The following is a 10,030-nucleotide window of genomic DNA, read 5'->3' on the forward strand; positions in this document are numbered from 1 at the left end:
AACTAGGTTATAAATATAAAAAAATGTGTTAATTTTACCCTAAGAGAAATGCATAGAAATCACCAAAACAGTGATATAATACCATTGTCTTTGTCAACTTGGGCTGCTATAACAAAATATTATAGAATGGGGAGGAATACACAATAGAAATTTATTTTTTTACGGTTCTGGAGGTTGGAAGGCTGAGATCATGGTGCCAGGACATGGCAGGGTTCTGGTGAGAGCTCTTTTCCTGGTTTGCAGGTGGATGCCTTTTTGCTGTGTCTTCACATGATAGACAGAGAGCTCCCTGGTGTCTTTTCTTATACAGGGACTAGTTTCATCATGCAGGCCAAACCCTCATGACCTCATCTAAGTCTAATTACCTCCCAAATTTCCAAATATCATCACATTAGGGGTTAGGGCTTCAACATATGAATTTGGGGGGAGGGTGGGACATAATTCAGTCCATAATAACTACATAAAAGGTGATCTAGTATGGAGATACAGGGCATAAAAAGCAACTGTAGCCCATCTATAGTGAGTTGCAACTGTCCAACAACTTCTTGGAAAACATTATTTTCAATTTTTAAAATGTAAGTAAAAATAATGATTTAAAAGTGCAGCTACGTATATTTTATAAGCATTACTGAGGGCTTAGGCAATGAGGTGTTTTAAGCTATCTAAGTTTAGTGGTACATAAATCCATCCAGGGCTAGCATGCCAGAGAGTGTAAAGAATTATAGCCTGGCATGAATTCCTAATGTGACTCAGCATAATGTGTGATGCCTGCTGAGCACTTTCAAATGAAGTGATGAAGATTTCTGTAGGCCACACTCCTTTAAACTTCACGCTCAAGGTTGTTTCTTATACTTCAGCAGTGAAGTCCTACAATAATGCCCAGGATGGGGGAAGGATAAAAATCACAGATACATGTAGACTAGAGACAAAACAGCATCATGCAGACTTATGAGTTGTGCTTTGGCACCAATCAGACCTGGGTTTGAATGCTGGGTCTACCCTTCCCTGGTTAGTTATCTGGGGTAAATTTCTTAACTTTTCTGTGCTCATTTTTCTCATCTATAAATCCAGATGATAGTACCTACCTTACAAGTTTTCATTTAATGGTAAGTTCTTAACTAAATACAAGTATTGATAAGTTAATATTCTTCTGGCTTTCTCTGTAATCTTCTAAACACAGTGGATATGGATCTTTGTTCATTTAGCTTCTCTTCCTGTAGTCTAAGGAGAAAGGCTTCTCAGGCAGATCTGGTAGTAATGGAGGGAAAAAAAGAGGAAAACCAAACTGTCAGGACAGCAGGCCAATCACACTCTGGCACACATTAGGGAGACAGACCTCATCAGAGCACATCCTGGGAGGGAGTGGTGGGGAAACAGACATGGTTGGAAGGGATAGTCACAGGGGTGGTATGTTGGGGTGAAAGGTACACTCTTCTGGGGGTGTACTTGCGAGTGAAGCGCTGTGTCCGTGAGTTCTCATATATTTTATTAGACATAGCTCTGGATTGGAATCCAGATTTAATTGCAACCCAGCTCTGGTCCTGGACTATGGGAGTTACAGTTCAACAGAAAATATGTGTGAAACTCTTCATGCAGTGCCTTGTGCATGGAGGTTATTGGCAGGTGAACATTTTTGTACGTTTTTAGAGACAGTACCAGAGCCACCTGGTCTAGTAGTTCCCCCACTTTACTGTGAAAACCACCCAAAGTGTTTAAAACATTGCTTCCGGTTCCCACATCTGTGAATTCTGGCTCAGAAGGTCTGAGGTGGAACCAGGAAAGCTGCCTTCTACTTTCTTACGTATTTATTTACTTTGAATAAACTCTCCTATGATTCAGGTGGTCTGTGGACTATAATAAGTTGAGTTTACACTCAGTTGCCATCATTTGCTAGTTCCTCTTTCTGGAGCTATTCTAGCTACTCTTTATGTGCACAATAAAGGATGTACAAGGGTATTACAGCAACGTTTCGTGGAGTATAAACATGAGAAAAAGTCTAACTAGCCCCCATTTGAAGAATGGTGAACAGATGTGTGGTGTAGTCACCTATGTTATACTACACAACAGTGAAAGACATGAAGGGGGAGCTGTATGTTCTGATGTGGAAGAATCACCAAGATCTGTTGCTTAGTGAAAACAAGTTACAGAGCAGGATGTGCAGTGTGGAACCATTTATTCAAGACAAAGTGAATGCTACTATCTATATTTTATATGTAGATATAGATGTGTAGACATATATAAATGCTTAAAAAGGTTTGGGAGGATTCATGTGTGATAACAGTGCTCACCTTGGGACAGTAGAAGCAGGAGGCAGTAATTGGGGTGTTGTTCCCTGTCATGTTTTATGCATTTACAGAGAAAATGTATTTACATATTACTTGTGTCATTAAACATCTATGAAAAAAGACCTAGGCCAACTCCCCCATTTTACAGATGAGGAAACTGATATTTGTTTGCCAAGGATCTCAGATAGCAAGATAATCTCAAAGATAGACTTCAATGAGCTTGGTTGCTGGTTCCAGGGCATTAGCTTTCTTCATCATGCCTAGTTGACCTTACCAGGCATTTTAGATGAAGAGGGGGTAGCCATAGCTATATGCATATCTCCTCAGCATCAGGAGGGAGTGGCTGCTAAGGAAAGACCAGCTAGAGCTTGGCTGGGACACTCTAGTTAGAGGCTTGATTAATTTTGCATTTTTAGGTTTCAGCAGTGATCAAGACCTCAGAAACACTAAACCGAGAAGAAGGCAGGTAGCTTTCAAAAAGCTCATTAGTGTACAATGAGAAATGTAACCACATGGGCTACTGTACTTGTATCAGCCTGACCATAGCATTTTCTCCATGACAGCAAGCTACAGGGAAGCCAAATGATAATTAGAAGCCCACTTTGTAACTTACCATGAGCAATCACTGTGTCAAATTATTTGAAGTCTTATGACAGCATATTCTCTCTGAGGCAGAATCAGGAAGCACTTGGTAAGTGTGGCATCAGAATGAGAGGATTTACATTAATCAAATACTTCATGGCTTCTGGTTAAGCTAATCAGCTGTTTCCAGTTCATAATGGGGATCAACCTACTAATGGGACTGTAATATGTAAGTCCCATTGGCTTAGGCTCCTTGGGACTGTCTGGATGGGTTCTAATTCTTCCTGTGCTTCGCAGACTCCTTTTTCTCTGTTTTGATGATTGAGCAGTGCTCTTCCATAGGTCCGGTCTTAGATCTGTAAATATACTTAATCATATCCATATACCATTTTGCTTGTCTGGGATTTAATTTGGTTTTCTTTGGGTCTGTGTTCTGATACATTTTATGTTGCTCTTCCAGTCTAATACTTGTTGCCATCTCAGCGTCTCTCTATTTGGGATGCTCTTGTCTATCCTCTGACTTCCTGCACCTCCATGGTTGTCATTCAGATTGCAGCAGTTTAAATATCAGCTTGTTAGAAAGATCTTCCCTGAGCATCCAGTTTAAAGAAGTCACTGAGTCATTCTCCATGACTTCATTTTTAGTTTGAGCATAATGCTTATTCGCTTTGTAGTATCTGATATGTACTGTTTGCATCTTTTTGTTTTAATTTTTGGTTGTCTCTCCCATTAGTATATAAACTCCTGAAAGTAGGAATCTTGTCAATCTTTCTCCTGCTCTGTGCCCAGCATCTAGAGCAGATGCATGTCAGGTTCTCATGAATGCTCATTTGTTTGCATGCTTGCTTGCTAAATGAATGATCTGTCAAGAGGCCTACAGTGGTTTTGTTATTTATTATTATTTTTTTATTTGAGAGAGAGAGAGAGAGAGAGAATGGGGGGAGAGGGGCAGAGAGAAAGAGAGAGAATCTCAAGCAGGCTCCATGATGACTGTGGAGTCCAGTGTGGGGTTCGATCCCACCATTTTAGGATCATGACCTGAGCAGAAATCAAGAATTTGGTGCTCAACCTACTGAGCCACCCAGGCACCTCTGCTTTTGTAATTTATAAGTTCTTGGGAACATCTCATTGTAGTCCCAAATAAGATGACAAGGATATCGTCTCAGAAATGAACCTGGCCAAGAATCTACAAGTCTTGATCAATTCTCAATGGGTGGCAGGCCTGTGCAGTAAAAGAGACGGTGGTGGGAGTGTGTTCACAAATGTCACCCAAGTGGTTGTTCTCCTCCAGGGAGGGCTCACTCAGCAATGGAAACAGATATACCCAAATACTGCCTGAATAACAGATTCCAGTGAGATCCTTCAGAAAAATATAGTATTTCCCAAACTGGAGAGTTGTTTGACATTATGGTGTCATGACCTGAAAGTATTAGGATGAAGGTAATTCCTTAAACTGAGGGGATTGGCAGACAAAGTCAGGCCAGTGAGCAGCTAAGACCTCAGTATTCCTGAGGCATTTGCCGTTCATCAGATTTCAGAGCCTTTCTTCAGAGTCAGAAAAAGTCACCACTCCCCTCATCAAGGGCACTCACCTCTCATTGGGTAGGGGCAAATCTTGAAAGAAATAAAACAGACCCCTATCTCATGATAAATGAAATTGAACTTTCCAATGTGCCTTCCAGGAGAGGGATTCCTGATAAGGAAACATCCATAAGGTAGGCGATGATTACAAACATTGATTTATTTTATCTTCCATCAAGTCTTTTGCAGTAAGATCCCAGGCTTACAAAAGTCCTGTTGATATAATTTGCCTCAAGGAAATGAGAATATGAATAGAAATGATAAAAGCATGCAATTGATAGAAAGCAGTCTTTCCTCTGTGGTGTTAAATCTATTTTTTGTATTGATTTTTGAAATGTGGAAGGTTGTGGTATGGAGTATAGAATCATTTTTAATTTTAAAGTCACTAAGTTTATGAATATCTGTGAGATAAGCAGAATGACTAAATTCTAAAGGGAGACTGTAATATATTGAGATTACTGGGATAGAACTACGTATTTTTGGTTCCATGCAATATTTAATCCCCTTGCAGAGATGATGTGCAATGAAAGTCTTAAAAATCAGGTTTTGTTTAGATTATAATAGTGTGGTATATTTTCAGTTAAGATGATGTAGGCAGTTGCATTAAAAATATGTTTTCTATCACAACAATTATTTGGTAAGGAGAAAAGACATTTTGCTTTAAAAATTTGATATGCCTGTGGTATTTTACAGAACAATTATAAAGACACAAATTTAACATGCATTTGGCTTTCTATGATAGAATTAGTGGAACATTACATTTCTAGATCTATTAGTTATTTTATTTTCACTCCCTTCTCTAAAGGACTTATAATTCATGAATAAAAATTAACTACTGGTTTAAACCTGACTGGAGGGTCTTAGGACAGAAACAAATTTTTATATATCGTGTTCTTTCTACCAGTGTTTAGGAAAAATAATTATAGACATCTATTTGGATGCCAAATGCTATTTCAATTTTTGAAATTTCATAAAGAACTCTATCATTTATTGTCGATTTTGAAGAAGTCAATTTTTCTGATGACATATCTGCACATACACATAAAAAGAAATGCTATGCTTCTGTGAGAATGAAGTCAGACAAGTCATTAAACAGAGAAATCTTATCTAAAGATCTTTCTGAGAAATAATTTTCTTTCTGAAATTCACATTGTATCCATTCCTTTTCTAATCTTCCTGCTTCAAGTCCATTGGCAGAAATCCAAATTAAAACTAATAGCTATATTTTTTAATCTTCAAAAAACAATTAGCTGGAGATATACAAAGTATTCCTTAATTAGGCCAAAGGTGGGAAAGAAGATATTCAATTCAAACATGACATTCTTGATCTCATTTTCTTTACTGTTGAATCAAGACTAGACACTTGGCCGCCCTTTTCAATTTCTGGGATTTATGAGATATTAAGCAAGAGTCTATATTAGAAAAATTTTATTTTCATTTATGTGATACCCACTGTAGTAATATGACATTTACTATAATTTAGTCTTACTGGGTAGTTTATAAGATTTGAAATCTCAGGGCTTTGCATAATCTCCTTCCAAGTGTTTTAATTGACATTCTGCTATAATGAACCCCACAGACCATTACCTGGCTAATTGCTTGAGTTACAGTGCTTATACAATGCCATTCTTTGTCCTTGGTCTTTTGGGGTATTAAATAGCAAGGCTGTCCTGAAAGAGAAAGTGACTGCTGGTTTTCATGTGAAGCTTTAATGTCTCGGTAGTTTTTTTCAGGGACAGACCCCCTCTGTTCTTCTCTCGGCTGATACCAAACCTGATGCTTATCAGAGACACCCTTATTCTGGGATTCTCAATTCCCTCTGGGAGAGCCCTTGACCTCTAAAGCGTCTTCCAGAGCCATTGCCACAGGTAGAGCTTTCTGTGACCTGATGCGGAAATCCTGGAATAGGCCCCGGAGCAGGTGACAAAATGAAGATATAACAATATTTAATTATTGAGTGCTATGATTAGTCAGAATTTGTTGGGACAAGAATCCTACTACTTTAGAATTAGCAAAGACTTTATTTATGGCTCATCTAGTCCAAACTGACTGCTTTTAATACAGGGACATTGAACCATAGTGGCTGAGTGACTTACCCCAGGTCTCATGCAGTTGCTAGTGACCCAGGCTCTGGGCTTCCTTTCATGGAGTTAACAGCACACAGATCCACGAAAATATTTTAGAGCCTAACGTCAGATTACAGAGTTAGAGCCAAGCAGGGAGGTGCTGGGATCAGCATGTCAGCACAACCCAGATAAATACAGTGTGGCCTATATCCTTCAATTTTTCCACCTTTATTTTTTATTTTTAGAATTTTTTTAATGTTTATTTATTTATTTAGGGAGAATGTTAGTAGGGGATGGGCAGAGAGAGAGAGAGAGAGAGAGAGAACTCCAAGTAGGTTCTGTGCTGTCAGTGCAGAGCTCAATGCAGGGCTTTATCCCATGAACCATGAGATCATGACCTGAGCTGAAATCTAGAGTCAGATACTTAACCAAATGACCCACCCAGGTGCCCCTATTTCTGCCTTTTCTAAATGATGGTACAGGTCATTGACAATGGCCTTATGAATGGTTAGGAGTGATTAAGGGTTTTTAAAGAATTTTTTGAGAACTAGAGACAGGGTAGGAATGAACTCCAATACCTATAAGCCTAAATTGAATTCTCTTGGTAACTCCTGATTAAAATGTTTCTAGGGTGTCTGCTCTAAGTTTGTTAATTTAAGTTATTTGATGGAACTAGTACAGATTCCAATGGGCAGGATAGGGACTGATATATTTTGGTATGTACCCAGTGTCTGTTGACAAACTTGTGACTTTCTGAATGTTTGTTTAGAAGAGGAGCATTGGAGTAGTAGGTTCAGAGTCCCAGACTGAGAAAAAAGGGGGATGGATCTTAAACATGGCAGAAATTAAAGACAAATGGAAATTTGTTTATTGGAGATATTCGTATGATAGAGCATTTCTCTCATGCTGTAACTGCAGTAGTTTTACTTCATATTTGAGTTCTCTGCATCTGAGCATGTGAGTGGGCTGATGAAAGGACCAACACACGTCTTTCCACACGGAGGAGCAGCGTAATCACGGAAGGTAAGCTGCCAGTGATGACGATTCTGTAGCTATCACATCATTCGAAAACAACCTTTCCCTTCAAAGACAAACTCCTTTTCCTTAAAACCCTCCAATCTGTTAGATTCTATATCCTGAAGCTTCCCCGGAACCTCCCCTTCAGAGAACCTCTGGCTAATTGTAGATGGACTGGATGAAGCGGAAGTGAGGATCTTCTAGTCCTTTTCCATAGTGATTCCCAGCCCTACAGAGGAATATCCTACAACAGGCATTCTTCTTGGTCTCCAAAAGGTAATGTGGTTTGCTTAGGTTTGGGCATACTTATTAAATGGGCATATAAATAATTTATACCCAGGAAGTAGGAAAATCTCATTGAGATCTCTGCTTCCTGGAGGAGGTTTCTACCACGGAACTCAGTTTGGCTCCATCACTGATTTTTATTAACATGCCCAAACTTAACAAACAGGTATTAGGAGCACATGTAAATTTTAAGTTCAGTTTTTCAACAGCAACTTTGATAGGTGATTAACTGCTGCTGGGACCAACTAATAAACAAATAGTACACAAATCAATCATGTTCAGGCTCTGTTGCTTTTTTTTTTTTTCTCCTTTTTTAATTAATGAACTTTATTGTTTAGAGTAGTTCTAGGTTTACAGAAGAGCGGAGCAGGAAGTACAGACAGTACCCATCTCCCCACCTAGCCCACCTTTACACTCTATGCCTCACTGCTTTCTTATAACCGGTGGACTAAGTCAGCCTGCAATGCTGTCCAGCGGCATACTGGCTCGTTCATACTATGCTCTCACCGCCTCCTTTCTCCCTGTCTCTAAAGTCAGAAAACCACTCTGGCAGACAAACTTGAAATCCCTGAGAAGGAAAAAAAAAAAAAAAAGATGAAACAGAGGCAATAATTTTGTTCTTGTCTTTGCCTGATCCCATCCTTTAAGGTTTCTTTTAGGTTTTGGAGATGTGGAACGAGGGCTTATTTTCATGTCTAAATTTAATGTGTATTTTTAACCTGTCTATTCATCCATGTAGGTGAGTTTGCTTTTCCACCAACTGGTCACCTGAATTATTACTTTGTCCTGTCCTATTTTGATTGCTCCCAGCTCTCCTGAGTGCAGTTCTTTTTCTGCACCTAATCCAGTGCCATGGGCCTCATGTGCCATTTGGAACATTCTGCTTCCTGTCCCACCACCTTGATTTAAGACGGGGTTCAGGGGAAGAGGAGTAGGCGACAAAGTGGTGGCATGCATAGAGAAAAAAAAACAAACAAACTGTCCATGTTTGCTTCTAGACTTTTTTTTTTTACAGTGTTAGATTCTGAACCAAAGCCAATCCCTTTTATCTAATAGAAAAATGCTGAGAATGTTTCTATTTTACTGCACCCTTGTTATGTACAAGAAGCATTTAATGTGGTGGAATGTAATATTATATTCAATGTGCTTAATAAAATTGTAATGGATTCGCTTATTTAGACACTCTGGGAGAAATAGTCTCCCACTGGATAATAGAAATGGCGGTGCTTTTGCTGCATCTATCAACACAAAGGGATGAGCAAAGCTTATCAGAGCTGATTACAATCACTCTGGAATTGCCCTTAAAAAATAAAGTGGGAAATAGGAATCTGCAGTTACAAAATTTCTCCTTCTTCCTTTTCATGGCATTACATTTGCGAATGAATTCAAAATCTGAGCTTTAGGAGGACTGTGAGTTTGTTGGGAAAATGGGGCAGGAGAAAACAGCTTATCAGGAATCCTCCACACCAAGGTGGCTTAGCACTGAGAACTCAACACGAGGCACCTTACAAAGAAAGGAGGATTATTCAATGGAGGTAGCTCTCAAGGCAAGAGAAGGAAGAAGCAGTAGCAACTGTCCTTCCCCAATCTCCTTTTCTTCACACCCTTCTATACCATGCCCTTGTCTTGGGACCGCCCTCCTGAGGGTAAACACACAGGAAGTGGCTGTGATGGTAGTGAGCCCTTGTAGCTGCTGTCCCCGACTCTCCATTACACTTTAGGTTACTTATTTAGGCAGGGAAGTCACGGGGATGCCAGCATCCCTTCGGGATGAACAAGCCCTGAAATCATCCCATTACTTGACTGGAGTTCAAACCTCTTACAACCCTACCTCTTTTCCTTTCATACCTCAGCACAGGGAAAGCCTCTCAGCCCAACCCAGTCTGTCCCACTCAAGCTGTTTCATCAGGAGTTGGGGCTAAGATCTTACTTTAAGATCTCCTAAAATCCACTCAGGGAAACTAGGGATTTATTATTCTGGTCTTGGGGAGACAAAATTGACCAAGCATCATTTCTATGCAAACATCTGTGTGTCTAGGTTGTACTTCCTAGTGCAAAACTATCTCAGATTTAGTGTGTGTGTGTGTGTGTGTGTGTGTGTGTGTGTATGTCTTATATGTATATTAAAAACATTTTTTAATGTTTTTAATTGTTTTTGAGACACAGAGAGACAGAGCATGAGCAGGAGAGGGACAGAGAGAAAGGGAGACACAG

Source organism: Lynx rufus, unplaced genomic scaffold, assembly GCF_022079265.1.
Source record: "Lynx rufus isolate CCGP_SWC_20201006 ecotype Redwood Valley unplaced genomic scaffold, mLynRuf1.p SCAF_5, whole genome shotgun sequence".
Classification (NCBI taxonomy): Eukaryota; Metazoa; Chordata; class Mammalia; order Carnivora; family Felidae; genus Lynx; species Lynx rufus.